The 20,589-nt window shown below is 35.7% G+C and overlaps 1 pseudogene; it reads left to right on the top strand.

Moving 5' to 3' along the window:
- The first annotated feature begins 10,754 nt into the window (after positions 1-10,754).
- Positions 10,755-12,218, top strand: LOC147488250 (uncharacterized; annotated as a pseudogene).
- Positions 12,219-20,589: the final 8,371 nt, after the last annotated feature.

The following is a 20,589-nucleotide window of genomic DNA, read 5'->3' as shown; positions in this document are numbered from 1 at the left end:
AGTTGGGATTTTGTCTCCAAGGGGCGTTAGGTTCACTATTAATGGAATAAGAATGTTCATAGGCTATAGGACAGTGGGAGTCGGGATGCTTTCGGGACTCAAATGAAACTACATGGATTTGAATTTACATTCATGGCGGGGATAGGCTTTTGTTGTACAGAAATGGCCTCTACCTTTTTGTGAGGGATTCAATTAGAGTTTTAAGCTCAGGATCTGATTTAACCTCAAACATACCGGTAGCCTTAAACTGTTGAAGAAGAACTAGCGGAGCGGGAGTAATCGTCACTACCCCCCAATTATTATTACGCTTAGTCTGATCTTCCAAAATTTATATGCCTCTCGAGGCTCCTTTACTTAGGAAACTACCCCATTCATTATGTCTAGGACTTCTTTATGGTGGTGTAGAAGTCCTTTGAAAAAAGGCACGAACTAACGTGTCTTTTGCTAGGTGATGGTATGGACACTTTATAAGGAGATCGGTGAAAGCGATTCCAAGCCTCGAAAATGATTCATGAGGATTACGTCAAAAGAAGTGAATCTTGGAAAGCATTTCATCTGTCTTTAGGGGTGGGTAAAATGTTCCATAAACAATTTGAACAAGTTTGGCCCACGAGTCCCATTAATTAGGCTTTGGGCAGTTAACCAAGACGCCGCCTTATCAGCTAAGGTGAAAGGGAATACCCTCAATTTAATTTGTTTCGCACCAACCGTAGGATGGTGGAATGTTGTAAGGACTTGTTCAATCCTACGCATGTGCTGATAAGGTTTTTCATGGTCTAAACCATGAAAAATGGGTAACAAATTAAATATATTTGGGGGGATGCGGAAATCCCCCACTGGGTCTACTAGAACGATGCAAGATTTAGGGCTATCGCTCATGGCTTTATAAAAGTCATATAGAGGAGTCTCTCTTTCTTCAGCCATAATATCAGGTGGTGTGTGTGAAATAGTAGCTAGAGGTGTAGTGGGTGGGAAACTAAATAGAATTGTTTGTTGACGTTGCCGTGTAATTACGTTAGTTGTTTTTCTTTGACCAGACCTTAATCTCATGCAAGACTAAGTCGAACTTAACTAAACATGCAACACTCCAAACAATTCTGATATACTAGTATAAACCTCTAACTGGAGATGCGAGGTATAGAAGAAAGGAATACCTGATTGCGTCCTTGCTTCGCTTATGAATAACGTCTTGTTTATGCGTGTTCAGTGTATATAACAAGTTAAAACACTGAAAAACTTGAAAAATCAAAATTCAAAACAAACCTGTGGAAATCTGGCAAATTTCAGCTTAGGAGTAGGTGGTTTCGCTTTGAAGCTGTGATCGGCTCCGTGTTCGATAACTTAGTGCAGGTCGCTTCGGTATGGGGGCGGTCGCTTCTATGTTCGATAACTTAAGCTGGTTCATTTCGGTATGGGGCTGGTCGCTCAAGGTTCCAGCGTTTGAAGCGAGTGCTTTCGCTTTGGGTGCGGTCGCGCCCCGTGTAATTTTTCGCGGAACTTTTCAATGCTGAAACGAACAACCACAGTATGAATCAAACAAGGGTGGGTGGGTTTAATGGGACTTAAAAATGACTAATTATACTATGAAAACAATGCTAAAGTGAAACTAAGATGGCAGCAGCGCCATTTGATAAAGCATAAAATGAATAGTTTACCTACGAAATGAACGATGAAACTCAAAACGTAAGTAAACTAAAACTTTCTTATGAGCCTATATTTATCAAAGTTTCTACTCTCAATTCTATCGAAATAGAGTGGAGTAACAAATTCGTTCCACTCCTAGTTCTCTAGCATGGAATGTTTTCTAATCTAATTAATCGGTCTTAAGTCTAATGAGAGTTTTACGAGGGGGAATTATACTACGATGCAACTACCCACAAGATACAAACTATAATTGATTCAACTACGGAAATACTACGTTGATTCTATAATAAGGAATTAGGGGGGATTGATTCCACCTTAACTCAACTACTAACTCACTAACGGACGAATAATCGTCGTAATCGAATTGAACTATTATGCGAGAACAATTGGTTCTTCCTAATCCCTAATTACACATGACATTTCTACCAATTCATAACTAGCATGTGAGCGATTAAACCCATTCTCATGGCGAATTAATCGTTTCGAGTGGAATAGAAATTACGGCGACTCTACGATAATCGGAATCAAGCTTTCATCAAGGCTTCTCAACCCCCTCTAATGGAGGTTTAGCGAGAATCATTCATAATCATTTCCATATGAATCTAAACTAAACATAATATCAAGATTTGAAATTTACTAATCTAAATTAAACAATAATTAAAATCTAATTACAACTAAGAAATGGTAACCAACAATAATTAAAACTAGATCTAATAGATTGAAATAACAAAAATTGAAATGACAAGGATAATAACTATTTTATTTATCTAATGAATGATATTCAATGATTCAAGAAATTAATCTAAAACAAGAAATGAAATTCTAAAACTAAGTTATAAAACTCATTAATGGAGGCTAACTAATCTAATTCTAATCTAAGTCTAACTATCTACCATTAACAAAGAGCTAAGCTTTTGTTTTTATACTTTCAGATCCAAAAATCGTGCATGGGCTTGGATCCATGTTTTGGGCCAGAGAATCAGGCCTAAAACCCAATTCTTTTGGTAAAAAAGGCCTCTTCAGCTGCAGTTGGCTTCAACAGACTTTTCGTCCACTTCTGCTCCTCTTATTGGATCAAGGCTTAGACCATTGGAAAGCTCTTTCCGAGCCAGTCGTTTTGACATAAGGTAGGCCTCATTCTGAGGTCCGAGTCCAAAGATCTGCCGCCGGAAGTTCTGGCGACTTATGTCTTTGTTTTACGCCCAGCGTCGACTTTTCAGCTTTTGATCGGGCTTTAGAAAGGCTTTGTCTTCTTGAATCTTGGCCTTTAGTCACGGAACTCCTTAGTAACCGACCTTTGCTCCTTTATCTCATTAAAGTGGCACATTTCTACACATAATGGACTTTGAAGCCTGAAATGCATAAAAACACGTAATCAGTGTTAACTCTTAATTATTACTCACATAATTGGTCTAAAAGTATGACTGTTACAGGGTTAAAACTATAGTTTTGGGCTCTTATCATGTGTATAAGTTAGAGAGAGGCTCTTCAGCTTGCACTACTTCGTCAGCCATCTTAGTAGATGGAGGACTAGAAACAGGAGATTATCTAAGGCGACATGCTCTCCTATTCTTGCTAATACTAGAAGTGCCTGAACGCAGTATCATACACTTTTAGCAAGACCCCAAGACTATCCTAACATATGCAAATGGTGCAATGTATACTCAAGAATTCAAAATTCGTTTTTGCAAGAATGGAGTTTTGAAAACTTTGCTTTTGGTCTATAATTTACTATGCCCTGTTCAGGGGAACAATTGGGCGTGAGACTAGGATAGCTCTACTACACGTCTCAGAAGAGTAGGCAGCCACTTCACTAAGTGGTGTGCTACCAAGAATCTCACTCACAATAAATCTGGGGGAGGGGAATGAGGAAGGCAGTTGGTCCACCAAAATTTGGTAACTGATTACTCTAAATCCTTGTGGCTATATTTTTGTCATTTTCTAGAGTAGCATGACTACTTTGGGTTCTAGTTTATTGATTTTAATTAATTTTTTTGGTCTAGAATCAAGCAACGTCCAATTTACCTACATTGAGTAATGACTTCCCAATGGTTGTTATGTGGCTCGGGTTCAGCATTATGTGCGAATGTAAATTGTAGTGCAGAAATTAAATTTCAAACAACCACGTAAGCATGCTTGAACACACAAGGTATCTTCTTCAAGGAGGTTTAGAATTTACTTTTCAAGCCGTGCTTACGCGTTGCTTGAGGAGAAGTCGATGTCAGTTGGTGCGTGATCTGAGAATCAGGCCCAACCTTTCGAGCTTTACCCTGTTTTAAGTTACAATAAAGGTCCACTTAAAAAACCCACAAGTTGTGTTTTTGATAATTTATATAACTTTGCCTTCAAGGGCCCAAACTTAAAACTAAACTAATACCATAATATAAAAGAGAATTTAATTTAATTGAAAAACTAAGCTTTTATTGAGAAGGTTCTAATGGATACTACACTACAAAACCCTAATTACTTAACTAAAACTAAACTAAACTAATAAGAGGAAAATAATTAGGAGTAAGGAGGAGAGCTTTAGTTTAGCCTTAAATCTCTTTATATAGGAGATGATTAGGGTTACATTTTTGTGCATGGGCCAAAAAGGGAGACTTTGTGCCTCTATTGTGAGCCCAAAGTCCATTAGGTTAAGTCTAAAGAGGCCACAATTGTTGGAAATTACTTTAGTATAATTTTTGTCCACTTTTCCAGATTAATTGGGGAAAGGCTAGGTCCATTAGAAAGCTGGTTCTGAGCCGGTCATTTTTTGATAAAGTAAGCCCATTTCTGAGGCCAGAGTCTAAAGATATACCTATTTGAAGTTCTGATGGCTTTTCATCCTTTCTATACCCGAATTGACTTTGACTGGGCTTGAAAAAGGCTTTTCTTCATGATTCTTGGGCTTTAAATGTAGAACTTCCTCTGCAATCATCTTGATTCATTTTCCATGCATAAATGGTGTCTTTAGTCACCTAATCAACTTCAAGTTCAGAAATGCACAAAAACATGTAAACAGTACTAACTCTAATTTATTATAAACATAATTAGCCTAAGTAGAATACTATTAATGGATTTAAGCTACACTTTTGGGTACTTATCATGAAAGAAACTGTGACTTCGAGTATATAGTCATCATCATAAGATCTGGAATTCACACGATAGTCAGGTGGAGGATGATGGGTTTTTAACTGGTCATGAGTATCAGGATGGGCTTTAGCAGTTGGCTTTGTTATAGTAATGCCTTGTCTCTCTTTTTGTTTGGGTTATATACCGGTGGGAAGAATATTAGTCTCAGATGTGGCATTCTTTGAATCAGATTGGAGAAAACATAAGGTAGTTGCTATTTGCTGAGTTAGTATTGTTTGCTTGGCCATTTCCTGGTAGAGTTAGTCTATGGTAGATGGTAGAGTGGGATATGAATTTGGTATGGATAGAGATGTGAATGGTAATGGGATTTGGTTGATACTGTACTCTGACTAACCATATGGATACATGAATGGTGGTTGACTATTTGTGGTGGAATTAAATGAATTGTCGGCATCACTAGAAAACTCTTGATTGTAAGAGGTATTAGGGAAGTATGAAAATTGAGGTTCGTAATCGTAAGGATTTCCCGTAGTAGACTCAACTTCGATATATGATGGACAATGAGATAACCAATGATAAGGATTACCGCAAAAAGAACAAGATTTTGGGTGATAACTGATAAGCATCCAAAAGTGTAGTTTAAGCCCCTTAATATATGGTATTCTATTTAGACCAATTATCTTATCTTATATATAATGGGAAAACTTGTCGGGGTCTATTAGTTCCTTTTGGTTCAAAAGGTACCCGAAAGTTTCACCCCGGCCCCTAAATTTTTGGAGAGGTTACAGAAAAATGGTACATGGGGCATTTTACAAGAAAATCAGTTAAACCCATTTCTTCAAATCAGTTCACCTTTCCGGTCTATCTTTCTCAAAAAACGGAGTCTCTCTCTCTTTCACAAATAATAACCAAAACACACCGCTTCAAACGGACAACCGTTGCTTTCCCTTACCATAATTGCTCCATTTCTGATTTCTCCATCTCCAAAAGCTTCTAACCCATTCTAAACCACGTACGAACTGTTTCGACACCTTTCCACATTTGGCAACACTTCGCAGAGGGAGAGAAATTATGGGAGATTGGTAACCAACGTTTAACACTGTGCAACCACAATGGAAGAGGTTAGTTTCTTAATGTTTCTTAAGTTTGTTGCCCATTTAGCACTATTTCACACGTTCTTTGATGTCATCAACAATTTCATTATCTAGAACAATATTCTTTGTGTTTTTATTAAAAAAAATATGAAACAAAATAGCTTTAATTATTTCTGTATGTTTGCTTATGTCTCTGGATTTGTAATTGATTGTGTGTGAACCAATTTTTCCTAAGCACCAAAATAGAGTGATCCTTTTGTATGTACTCTACTTTTGTGCGTGCCGTAAGGCTAGCATTTCTTTTTTGCATGAGTATTTAAGAAACTCAATAGTATGCAATTAAATATGGAGTTCATATTATTCTACTACCAAGTGCCTCTTTTAGTTGTCCCTTAAAATCACTACTACTTTGTCATTGATATGGGTTATTTAGCCATTTGCTTAGATGCTAAAGCAATAGAAAACATTCCAACTAACTAATTTCATATACCCCTCTCTAATGTTCTCAAGTGTAGTTTAAATGCAAGATCATACTAATGTTCTTATGATCATGGCTACTACGGAGGATTGTCTTAGGTTTAATGCTTTGACCACTTCTATGCGTCACCGATCATATTAATATTTCTCAATTTAAAAAATAATTGTCGAACCTTGAAAACATTGAATAGCAGCATTTTTAGTTTTGCTTCTATATTTATTGTCGTAGGTAAACATTTTAAGGATATGGTACTATGAATTTTGTATTATATGTATTATTGACTTTATTATGAAATTTAGATTCATATCTCTTCCAATCTATTTCAATGCACAGTGGAAGATGTAAATAATGTTGTCATTCATCTATGTTTCATTATATTTTCTTTGTTATGATGGAAATTGAGTATATCGTAGTATGTTATTAATTGCTAATGAGCTTATTTGTAAATCAACCCGTTTCTTTTTCTTGATGACATCCTCTGTCAGTAATTAATTGATTTATTGGTTGAGACGGGTTGAACAGGCCTTACTACTCGATCAATTACATGAAGAATTAAGTTGAGGAGAAGATGCTTATCAATGTACAATAAGAAGAAGCGGACTGATCACTGCTTCAGCAGTTTTATACCCATTTCAAAGCCAACAAGCTGACTATACAATAAGAAGAAGCGGATTGATCATTGTTTCAACGGTTTTATACCCATTTCAAAACCAGCAAGCTGACTATTAAGGTTATCAGATGTTTATGCTCATCCTGTATTCTATTTTCTTCCTATCATATGTTTTGTTTGCCTTATCGTTTTCACTGTGACATGAACTTCTTAATTTTCTAACAAGTGTGGCTATCTGGCACTATGACACTAAGAGAATGCTAAGTAAATTCCGTTTTGAGTTTCACACGTTCCACTTGAGTAGAATTGCCACTTGGGTATCTTCGATGACCAAATAATGTACCTTAAGTTTGGATTGTATAAAGTTTGTCGTTAGTAGGTGGCCTTTTGTATGCAACTCACATATTAGTTGTTTAGTAGAATTGCTCAACACGGAAAGACAGTGGGCAATAAATTGCACATAAAGATTATACAAGCATTTCATTATCATTATGCCAATGGTTTAGAATGACATTCACCATTTTTCCGACCCATGGTTGAAGATTGTTTATAAGCCACTGAGATCATGTGATATTCAACCGTAATATGAAGTATAACATTATTTTGACAACCATTAGAAGCCCAAATAGAGATGAGTAACTTCTTAGTCTGCTAGAAAATTGAACTTACTCAAACCAAACACATAGTTTAGATTACATAAACCAAGATAATAAATTTCACCAATGAATAATTTGGTATTTCTTTTCCATTGATTTCAATGAATGTCATTTTTTTAGAAACATGAAATGTTGTAGAATAAAATTTCCATTATGGTACATCTATTAGTACTGCGTGCATTTACTTTATACATCTAGAATTATTTTATTTTTTTTGCTAATTTATTTTATACATCTAGAAATGAGTGGCCTATTACATTTTTTATGACAAATATTAGCATAAATCGGTAGTCTAAAAGAAGTGGTAGTGATCATATTTGTCATATGCTTTTGCTTTTGAGTAACTACATTTTGGTTGTTTGTTTTGTTCAAACTTTTGTGCTTTCTTGCCCGTCCACCTAAAAAAGGATTAACAGTATCATACGGAGAAGCTGATACTAGATACGCTTTCGTCTCATAAGTTCTTTCACTACATGCTCATAGCCGAAAGTTTTCATTTTGTATTCATAAAAACAATTTTGGAAGAAACCTTGATTGGCTACTTCATTGTAAGGCTAATCAAGAAAATCATTATAGTTTCTTTGTAATGACTCTAGTCAGAACTTGCTTGACCATGCTTGATTTTCAATGCGATTGCAATACTTTGTTACTATTTTTTAAAGCTATTTGATTATGCTCAAAACTTTCCTAAGCATACTCTCCAATGTTATTCCACTATAGTGTGGTGCAACTGTTTTGATAATGACTAACCTTTCATGTCATTCTTTGGTCCCCTTTTGCCCGAATAAAAATTCACTAATTAAACCCTAATTAGTCTAGCAATCTCACTGGCAGTGTTGAAGGATTTTGGAGGACCCGACGTCTCCAGTCTTCCAAAAGCCTATCTATTGGCATAAAAGATCTCTAAATGCAGCAATCACTACGGTTTACAGTCAATTTGCATGTGGGTCACAGTGATGTACCATGCATATGAACACCATATTATGATGTTTGTATACAAATGTATATTTTTCGAGTCTACTTACAAAAGTCACAGTGTTCCTAGAAAAGTACCGAGAAGAAACTGAGGTAAAAAATTACTTGCTAGCCTGTACAGGCACAACTGTCATAAGCCTTTTGACATTGTTGATTAGTGTGATTCTTGCATTGAACACTTCATATGCAAAAGGTATCAGGCGTCTCACGAGCAATCCATTTCTTGGTGGCAGGACAGGTTTCCTCGGTTGGCCCTTTAATTATATTCAGTCACCTGGAGGCACTATTGCAACAGGAGTAGCTGTTTATCAGGGTACTGTGTCGAATCTAAGTTATCCCTGTAAGAGGTTAATAGAGGCATCAATTGGTTACTTACTTCTTTGCTATGTTGAATGTTATATGGTAAGCTAGAAATAAGTGGAAGTTTTAAAAGATTTTAAGTTCTCATGAATCTATTCTAAACTTTTTGAGCATTAGCAGAAGGCTTTCTCTTAAAAATGGACAACTCTTCGTGTGGAACCAGCTGAAATAAGGGCCAAAGATACTGCCTGCATTAGTCCACCTCCTGGTTGGGTTAAAGAGAACTTTGATGAGGCTTTTGTGAATGATGGCACTCTTGCTACGTTAGAGGTGGTTGGCAGGGATTATGACGGAAGTTTTCTAGGAAGCACAAAGAAGATGAAGTCCTGTACCTCCGTAGAGGCAGAATTGTTGGCTACAGAGCTAGCAGTAGAGTTTGGAAGTATACAATCTTTGAAGGAGATGCAAAGGAGTTCAAAGATGCTTGCAGAGATGGAACTGATAGTGCACCCTGGATGTGGAGACAATTCGTCCCTAGACTCACATGATGGAGGTACCGCAATTGCATGGGTTTGGCCCTGCTGCTAATCGCTTGCTGGAGGCTTATAAAATGCTTTTGAAGGTACTTCATTGGTGAACATTCTTTCATTTTACATAAATAACACAATTTATCTCTTTTTTTTATTAGATATGAAGTGTTGACTGTGCTACCAAGAAACAGTCAACCAGAGCCACTGCCCTGAACACACATTTTCAATTTTTACGTCACCCATCGATTTCTTTCTAGATATGCTATTGTACTAAGAAAAGCCTGGTGACATTAGTTTGCCTCCTACAAATGCTAAATGCCTCAGATTTGTTATGCTTAAAAAAGAACAACATCTTCCCATGGTTGGCAATGTTCAAGGTTCCAGACTGTTTCCCAGTCATCAAACTCTGAACTGTTCACATCATTCATCAGGGAATTCAGGGCTCTTGACCTTGGAAAGAGACCATTTTTCTGTATTAGAAGCTAATGTTACAACTCATATAGTTAGAGCTAAATAATTTCTGAAGACATTTAATGTTTCGTGTTCCATTTCAGTTCCTTTGGACCTTGAGGAATATCCAAGATTCGCATGCAGCTGTGTCAGTATGATCATCTAAATCAACTAAGGATAAGCCCTCATCCATCACAAAAATTATTACAGAGTGTGAGTCTGTATTAACTTATTTGAACCGTGATCTCAGCATACTATCAACATCTGTTGCTCATGAGCAAGGTTAAGTACCACACAATGACAATGCTACTAGTGATAATGGAAAGATTAATGAGAAGTTTTCTATGACTCATATAGCTAGACTCAGTCAACTTGGAGTTAAGGCTCGATCTGTCTTCTTTGGGTTTTAAGTTTCGGAAGGAAAATGGAGATCCAAATTATTCCATACAGTCTCCTCTGGAGTTGAAGACTAACCTTACCTTGCTAACTATTTGGTTGCAAAGGTATCGACTGCCCACTCTTTTCTATATTGTCTCTTCATATTCTTTTCTATTTTTTTTTTTCAATTTTATGCCTTCATTTTTACTTTAATTTGGTAGTACAGAATTGTTGTTTCAACAATCATGTTCCTTATATTCTTCTTTTTAGCATTGGTATCATTGCTTTCATATTCTTTTTTTTAACATTCACTATTCTTTTAGAAAAGATTGTGTTTAAATGTTACCTGGGGGACAGTGGAAGACAAGTGGCAAATGCAAGTGATAAATGAAACCCCGCCACTAGAAGAGGAGATCAACGAGTGGGTGCAATCATTGACGCATGCTGGGGTATAAATGCCAACCCACAAACATTTACTGGTATTTTGTTTATTAATTTATAGCTGTGAACGTCTTCGGTTGATGTGCGTGAGGAGACTCAGGATACTAATGGGGGAAGAGGTGCATGAAAGTCATCTGGGTGCCTCCAATTAATGGACAAGCTGAAACTATGTTTCCTCCTGAATATACTTCTTCTGATCTAATACCAAAGCATACTAATCCCTTTGGTTGTCTGAATAATATTATTCTATTTTCTAGTCTTGATGAGTCTGGAAATGAAAAGTGTCCATCCCAAGCAGTTCTTGATGGCCATTTTGCTGCTGGATCATTAGAGTCAGGTGGAGGCATTGGGGCAGCAGGAGTAGCGGGGACAACTAATGTGGCTTACTGCCCTTCATCTCTAAGTTTGTGCATTTTGTCTAATTTTATTTTATTTCATTTTTGTGTTTGTTCATGTGTTTCGACGAAAAACAGACTGGGGCTAGGGCAGGAATCATCTGGGATGGATTGGGTGCATATGGAGAGAGAATTCTTGGTTCAAGCTCTGAGTATGTGCAAAGCAATGTATGTATCTTGCTGATAAAATATTTCCAGAGTGCATTAGGCAATGGGATATACAACTGAGTTGTGAAATTTATGGGAAGTAAGATATACTAATTCTTCTTTTATCCTTTAATCAGGTAAGCAAGTACTTCTCTGATCCTCAGTACTACTTCCAAGTGAATGGAGAATATGTGAGGAACAAGCTAAAAGTTATTCATTTTCCTTTTTTACACCGAGTAAGCACAAAGTGATTTGAAATTTCTCTAATGCTTTTTTTTTTTTAAAATTTCTCTTGGGATTTTTGTTTTGTTCTTTTGTTAATCTGCTTTTGACTCTTCTATTCAGGGCCATTGGACAAGAATAACTAAACCAGTAGGTGGTAGACTCTCCTATAAACCTCCCGACTTTTGACATAAATGCTCCTAACTGTACATCCCCCGATGTCATTTGGTACCTATGTGGTCCTTGCTGGCTTCACATTAGGCCTCATTGGAAAGTAAGACTGCATAATTAGGGCCATACAATGTTTTTTTCCCCTTACGAATACGTTTCCAATGTTCCTCATTTCCTTCATGTGATGCAGGTTTAGCCTAGAAGCTTTGAGCCTTTAGTTCACAAAGGGACTACTTGGATGGTTTCTGCAGAAACTGTTACTAAAGGTATCATTGTATTCATTGGGGAGTGGGGAAGCACCGTTGTTGGACATTGTCGCATATACTGGACATGCTTTTACTGGGATGTGTGTGGCCGTTATGGGAAGGATCATGTGGAGTTACTTGTACTACTTTCTCATGCCGTTTATGTGCTTATGCATTGGGGGTTTTCTTGGTGAAGACCATGAAGAGAATTCTATTTGCAGAGATAAGGAGTTATGATTCTAGCAAACAGAACTACGCTTTGCTCTTTATGGCTTTGGCCCAGTTTCCATTTTTCATGTGGCTTGGCATTCTTGGGGCTTAACTGCCACGCTAACACACTGAATTTTTGTAGTATAAGTGGGAAATTAATTGTAACAGGAACTATGCTCTGTGCTCTAGCCTGGCAGTTTCTTTAGTCATGGAATCAAATGATGGGAAATTATATGTATGGCAAAAAGATAAGCATGATACAAAAAATAGAATAAGCAGTTTATTTCAGGTTCAACGTGGATCTATACGGTATGCATGTAACAACTCGAAAGTTAAACAAGCATTATGGGTATGTAAGGGTCAGGTTCACAGAAAATCTGATTTTTCTTAGTTTGTAATGCAATAGAGTATTCAAGGCATACAATATTCAAGGCTCAAGAAAAGAAAGGAAGACTTGATAATAAGGTATTAGTACTTAAGCAGACAAGTTCACAAGAATGTTCAAAGATTTAAGTTTCGGATTTCAAATCGATTGTCTGGTCGAGTTCAATGAGATTTCTACTAATGAGGTATATATATTCACCACACATGCTGGTGGTTAACCATTTAGAAGGCTAAGGTGTTTGAATCAATGGATAAAATTGCACTCATGTGGTAGGCTTAGGCTTGCTTAATAGATTTATAAATAAACAAATGTATTTACTGATAGCTCAAATTTATTTTATTGTTCAAAATTTTCTATTACATCATTTAGACTTCCAATAGTTTCACTCCCAATGGTTTCACTTACAAATATAATCAGTAAAATTGTCTACATTTCGGATCCCACATGCACACTTATTTGCAATCAGAAATGAAACTTATGACTGTAATTAAAGTTCAAACGGTAATTTTTTCAAAATAAAAATAAAATATCATGACACGGTAATTTTCGCCTTAGTAGATACAAAATACACTGTGCAAATGAGCATTTTTGGTTTGGGCTTCTCTTCCAACTTTTAATTTTGACTCCCGAATACTAAATGAAAGGAAACCTCTAAGGTTCTCATCCAGAATACTAGATGGGGTTTTTATTCAACATGACACCTCTAACATATAGAAGTTCCGTCTATTGGATGCAATATTAGAGTTTTTAATACCAGTCCAACCATTTTTTTTTATGAAGAACACTAACATTTTTCCCAATACACCAGTCTGTATTATGGATGTTTCTATAATTAAAGTTGTTGCCGCTTGAAAAACTATTTCTATAATCATCTACGCATAACATAGTGAGTGTGCACAATGGACAACGCTTTTAATGCCTCTGAACTCCTTCACTATGCACTATGCACTTGTTGGCTAACTACTCACTACATTTAATTTGGCTCTCAAAGAACCAACATTCCATTGCATTATATTAATCAAGTGGAAGCCCGACACGTGCCAACGAACTACATGTGGAGTTGGTTCATAATAACATTTTCAAAATGGGGACCAATAACCAATGCAAGAATTGATCAAAGTATTGTGCGACTAACGACATGGTTAAACAAATGTAATTCAACGATGCGACTATCATCCTTAATTTATTCCTTTTGTCACTTCCATACAGATAATTTGAAAAAATCATCACTTCATCATTTGAATCATTCAATCTCCATACACATGTAATAAGATCCACATTATATTGAAAGTTTTTAAATGGTAATTTTGCCACATAGACATCTTACATAAAGCTTTTATTTACACATTCAATTCACTCCACATATTATATCCGACTTAATAGATCTATATATAGAACAAATATTAACAGTGTCCAATATATTTTTTCTAATTGTTTCTCATTGTAATCGTTTCTAAATAAATAAATAGAAAATGACTTTTGTTAGCTAGCTACAATTTCTTTCTCTGTCCAAGCTACCTACTTATTTAAACCAACCAAAATATTTAAAATGACAAAAAAAAGAGTTGATGGATTCGTTAGATCATTCTGAAGACAATGATGAAAAAATGGTTATTCTTCTTGCATTTTTTTGAGCTATTTTATTCTCTAATGTAGAATAACAATTATTTAGCATACCATGATATAATATTCTTATATCTTATAGGTAATACACTCATATGAATCCAACAATGTTCCTCAATCACATATAGATGCTTGACAAAATAATTACACAACCAACAATACAAAGGTTAACTTCATAAACATAATACCTATTTTTTTGGTAAATTAGTTTGTGGCATATTCACTAATAATTATATATTGACTAAGTTATAGGTGTTAAATACCTTTTCGAATAAATTTATTCGCAACATGGCAGCGCAGCAAAAATCAAAGCAGACAAAGAACACAACTAACATATTGAAGTGTTTTTTCTTATTGAAGTTTTCTGTCAGACCTCAACCTGTATTAATCTAAACCATGTTACATAATATATCCATTCAAACAAATGTAATATGTTACTAATTTACATGCGTTCATTCCTTTGATTTTGTCCACCCCAATTTTCTTTCCTAGCACGTGCAACACACGTGCCCGTTTACTAGTGTTTATAATAAATAAGAGTTAGTAATGTTTACGTGTTTTTGTGTATTTCAGGTCTTGAAGCTGTTTATGTGCTTAAAGATGCCATTTTGCATGGAAAACGAGTCAAGATGATTGCTGAGGAAGTTCTACGTTTAAATCCCAAGAATCATGAAGAAAAACCTTTTTCAAGCCCAGTCAAATCTGGGAAGTCAAAGTCAATTAACGTAGAAAAAGAATAGAAAAGTCAACAGAATTTCAAATGGGTGTATCATTGGACTTGGGCCTATTTTATGTTAAAATGACCAGCTCGGAATAAGATTTCTAATGGACCCAGTCGTGTCCTTATCAGAGTTGTAAAAGTAGATAAAAATGGCAATGAAGTAATTTCCAGCAGATGTGGCCTCTTTAAACTTAACCTAATGGACTTTGGGCTCACATTAGAGGCCCAGAGTTTCCCTTTTTTGGCCCATGCACGAAAATATAACCCTAACCCTCTCCTATATAAAGAGGGTTCAGGCTAAACTTAATACTCCTCTTCTAGGCGCCCCTTTCTTTAGTGTAGAGTAGTTTAGTTTAGTTTAGGGTAATTAATTGGGGTTTAATTATTCTTGTAGCCTCCACCTCCATTAAACCTCCATTAATAAAGCTTAGTTTTATTCAATTTATTGTTTTAATGTCTTTTATTTACTGTTTTGATATTGTTCATCCAATGAAACAAGGCTAAACCTCTATTAGAGGAGGTTAATGAAGCCACGTGGGGATGATTAATTAGTAGTTTAGTTATTATTTTGCAATAGAGTTTCAAGTTTGATTTTTATGATTGTTTAGAGATAAAGTGTAGGAACCGTTATGGTTGCACCGAATGATTTACTATAAACCGTGAAAACCATGCAGAGTAGAATAAAGGTTCTCACGATTTTAGATAGAAATCATACCTTAGATCAACTAAGATTTCTCTGAGAATCCAAGCACCACAAATCAACAACCTCTTGATCTTCTGTTCTATTCATATTCTTAGAATGGATGTTGTGTGGGCAACAATCTACTAGCCCCTACTTTCTCTATTGGCCTCTCTCACTCATAAAGTTGGAACCGAATTTGGAACTCACTTTTCTTGAGCAAAACCTGAGTTTTTCTTAGTGTAAAAAACGGCCAAGAAAGAGGGGTTTCTTTTTATAGGCTTCAATAGGGACCATGAGGAGAAATTAGGGTTGGGCCTCCTGACGGGCTTGGGCTTCCCATGTTTGCCCAAAACACACGGCCCAAGTCCCTCAACAAATGACTTATTCCACTAAAGGACATTGTTGCACTACGCCCTAATCCCAAACCATGTATTACGTTTATGGGCTCCATATTATATGCTTGTTGATCTCCCCGTGTTTAAGATATCGAATGCTCGTTGATTAAGTCAAGTTACTAACAACTACATTAATCAACTTCTTATGTCCTTGAGTAGTACCACTCAACTTCATTGTCATGTCGGATTAAATCCACTTGTAGGGTTTACATGACAATCCTTATGAGCTCCTCAAGGGGACATCATCAGCCCAACTTCCTGCGGGTCACAGATTCCTTCTATAATCAACAACACACCTTACATACAATGTCATTACCCAATCCATTGAGTTTGTTGATTCACAAATGAATCTCACTCATTGATGATTTAAAGAAATGTACAATGTACGTAAGTGCACGTTATTATATCCGGATTAAGAGGACAAACATCCATAATAACAGAGGTGTTTGTTCTCTTATATAGTTAGTATAAAGAGAAACAACCTCACTTGGTCCTGTTTAATACACACAAAGTGTACTAGTGTAATCCTGTAGTCAAGATAGACTAATACCAGATTACACTACAACCGTACCAATGGTTTGTCCAAATCCATCTAGGTTGTGAACGTTTACTTATACTTTATAAGGTACTGATGATATGATCTTCTGTGTGTCATCACATACCCTATCATCTACAACATAAAGTATTAGACGCATGCATATAACTAATAACGTATATAATATGCATAACATTTGCCCATATAATTCTCATTCAAAATATAAAGAATTAGAGTTAATACAAAAGTAATTCTTTTAGTATATAACCCTATCATAAAGATCATAAGAGTTGAACTAAAGTTTAGAGCCACCACTAAAGAGATTTGTGGTGGAGTTAAACTCTCATGCTACTGAATCCATGATTCGAGACAACTTGGTATTCACTAGGGATCAACAAGTAATTCAATAACCAACCTAATGGTCGATCGAATTGCGTGGTGGATTAACCATCTCTATATCTTCTTTGCAATATTTAAATCTACTGTTTTTGCAATATTATTTATTGTTTTCACATCGCATATTACACTCTCATTAGTGAAATAGTTGTTTAGTCTAGATTCGTGTTAAATATATACAAGCAAGAGTGGTTTGAACACGACTACTCTCCTCTTCAACACATGTTTAGAGAGTATAATTATAACTTGATTATAATGATTTTAGCATGTTAGAACTACTGTTTTCACATTTAATTTAATTATCTTGTCAAATGGCGCTGCCTGCAATCTTGCTTTGTTACGTATTGCGTGTTTAGAATACAAAAACTGTTTTCACTATTCACTAAAAACACGCACTAAAACACTGTTCACAATTTCTTCGAATTTTTCTGCTACTGTTTGAGAGCATACGAGTTGTTCAACCAACTCTTTGCCCTCCCATGACCTGACCCTAATGTTTCAACCCTAGTTATTCACTTGTGAGCTCGCGCGCCTCAGATTTGCCTTCACTGAGCGCGACCCACCTTCTACATCTTAAGCGCGACGCCCAATATAACTAAATTCTAAGCGCGCTCGCGCCCTAGGTTAATTAGCTTAAATTAATTTTAATATTATATCTAATATTATCTCACGATTACAGTACAGTACTCGTATGCTATCAACTACAAAATTTAAAAAAATTATTTTTCTTCATTCTAAATGGTGTCTAGAAAAATGAAAGAATTTGGGGTTCTTTAATTAAGGAACGTGCATGCATGGACAACCTTCCTAAAATTCCTAAAGGACTTGGCCATTGGTTTGATAAAAAATACAAAAAAAAAATTAATTAATTAAATATTAATTAGAAAGCCCACCCACTACCAATGCCCTTTTCATAGGCCTAACATCAAGGCCTAATACGAAACCCATAGTAAAAAGCCTTTTCCTAATTCTTAAAACTTTAAAACTAATAAGGTTAATCTTTTTTTAGGACTTCAGTATCCACATTGTGTACTAGGATCAGTACTCGTATAATTGTTCAAATAACATAGACGAGCGTCAAGGCTGTTGAAGACACTATTTATATGCGTAGCAATGATGCTCCAGGTAACACCTCTATACATCCTCAAATATACTGTCAGAAGATTCTATTTCTAGTAATAATCATGCTATTTTTTCATAGTCGTTAGGAATTGCATATTAGACTTAAAACTTGCATGAGATTAAGATCTGGTAAGCATAAACCTGCCATATTAGTTTCTCATAGAAGCAAAAATAATCGCCTATCTAGAAATTTATAGTTAGAGTTTTTGTATATTAATTAACGTAGAATATATATCTTTAAAACCAATATGGCTTATCAATATGTAGACCAACAATCATGTGGTTATTATACAAACCTTTCACCATGTTCCTGTTGTGGTAGTCCTTACCATTGAGCTTCTCAATGCCCATCTTACCAAGAGTTTGGGCCTACTATAGGATATAATTATAATTATGAGCCTCAATTTTCAAACTTTCATAGTAACCCATATAATCAAGAGTTTTCTAATCATCCAAACTATTCATGGAGTTCCACCAATAAAAATCAACCAGCCATTCAGCCTCAGCCTAACCCAGCACAGTACGAAATCAACCAGAGTCACTAAAACACCAATAATTATGACTATCAAACACCAAACCAACCAGAACCACACAACCAAACTTCCCCTCCACTAACAACATTTGAGAAAATTATGGCCTAAAACAAAATAATACTTCATAACCTAGAACGGACAAGATTGATGCTAACCTCACGTACGCCAGACCTTTCCACCATGCCAGAAACCAACCACCCATCTAGTTCACCACCCTTTCCAGACCAAGTTTCCCAATTAATAGCCGCCTCAACAAACATATTTAGGGAACAAAATACTGACTCAAAACAAACATTTAATGAACAAATAGCCGACTCAATTAGGAAACAAAATGCCATCACCCAAACTATGCTTCAAAATCTAGCCCAGATGATTTCCATGACCCCCTCACCTAACACAGAACTTTCAACTTTGCCAAAGATCGACACACAAGTAGAACAACCTATTCCCATAACCAAACTATTCGACCTAGTTGAGACCTACCCTGAATTTACTGAACCATTACCTTCCCATGACCCTCCCATTAACCATTGTATTGAATCCACACTCTACCTGGATAAGGAAATTCTTGAAGACGACTCTTTAGGACTTGTTTTGGATGACCACTAAATAAATTTGAATGATGCCATTGAGGAACCTTATATTGTTTTAGAGGACGAGAGTGAGGCAATAGAAATCAACAACTACAATCTAAGACATAAACAAGTTAATGTGCAAGAATTAAAGGAAGTAACTTCTTTAGCACAATGTGAATCTCAATTAAGTTTTGTAGATGGAGTCAATTTCATAATGGACGAGTGATAAGCACATAAATGCTACACATATATGCCCATATTTATATTATATTATCTAGTTAATTAATATAAGTTCCTTTGATTAGTCTATTTCCTTGGGTTTACAGAAATCAACGCAAATACGAATAAACAGGCTGAGATTGAGGACTTTATGAAGTTGTGAGATTCTCACGTCTTTATTATAGAGAGACTACACAAAACGAGATATGAAATAACATGTGTATGACATTATAAAGCTACTGCAAAAAGTTGAGGTACTATTGTCAATAGGTAACAGCGTGCCTGCGCTATAAGAAACCTATGTTAGAGTGCGCCCGCGCCCTCTTCGAAATTTGTCAGAATTATAGTATTTTCACAGCACCCTTCACAGCTTTCCTCCACCACTTGAACTCGATTAGGATAGTTCCAAAAGTGATTAAAACACGGAAATGAAGCTTTCGAAAGTAGTTCCAAGGCTTGCACGCCCTAATCAAAGCCTCTATATAAACCAAGCAAAACCAATAGTTAAAAGAGCTCTCCATAACACAGAAGATAGAAAAGAAATAGTAGAGTAAAGATAGAAAAGAGAAGAAGAAGAGAGGGAGCTTGAAAGTGAAGTAGAGAGAGACTTAACCCATGGTATAAACAAGTGATATATTGAGTAAGGTTGAGGTTTGGAGCAACACCAGAGCGATTCGAAGAAGAAGGCCGAAGCTTAGACCAAGGAAGAAACATACTCATCGTGACAATGAATTTATCTATCTTTTACTTTAGTTTTTGTCTTATTATGATTATGTGTAGATAATCCAAGCTAGGGCTTAGATGAAGCCTTAGACTTGCGTAGGTTTATACTGTTTAATTGATTCATTGTTCTCGGAACTTAAAGATTCATTGATTGTTTTCATATTGATATTAGTGGTTTACCTTCATTGATTATATCTTGCATGTTATGCCATGACTTGACTAATTAATAGTTGGATTAATATTCTGTTCTTATCAAAGCATCATTTTTATCATTTACGTAAACTTGTGAAAAGTCGTGCTATAAGAAGACGATTTTTGCTAGGAGTTTATATTCTCGTTTGTTGAATTTCAATCAAACCAATATATAGATTTATATAAAAGCTCAACGTTTATATCTTCGAGAAAGCTAGGGTTACATTTCCCTCGTGCTACTCGTAATAAAAGGAGAACTTTGAATTAATTGAATTAGGATAACTTACAACAGTCTAGGGTGGATTCGAATGTCTTAGTATTCTCTCCATTGATAATTTAATATAAGCTTTATAGTTTTCATAATTGAGTTAAATAGGACTAGTTATTAGTTAATTAAAATTCCATGAAAACAATATAGTTCGGATTAGATTAAGTAGTATTTTAATATTCAATTGTACCCAACACGC

The sequence above is a fragment of the Coptis chinensis genome, chromosome 7 (assembly GCF_015680905.1).
Source record: "Coptis chinensis isolate HL-2020 chromosome 7, ASM1568090v1, whole genome shotgun sequence".
Classification (NCBI taxonomy): domain Eukaryota; kingdom Viridiplantae; phylum Streptophyta; class Magnoliopsida; order Ranunculales; family Ranunculaceae; genus Coptis; species Coptis chinensis.
The sequence above is the reverse complement of the archived record's forward strand: the minus strand, read 5'-3'. Positions and strand labels throughout refer to the sequence as shown.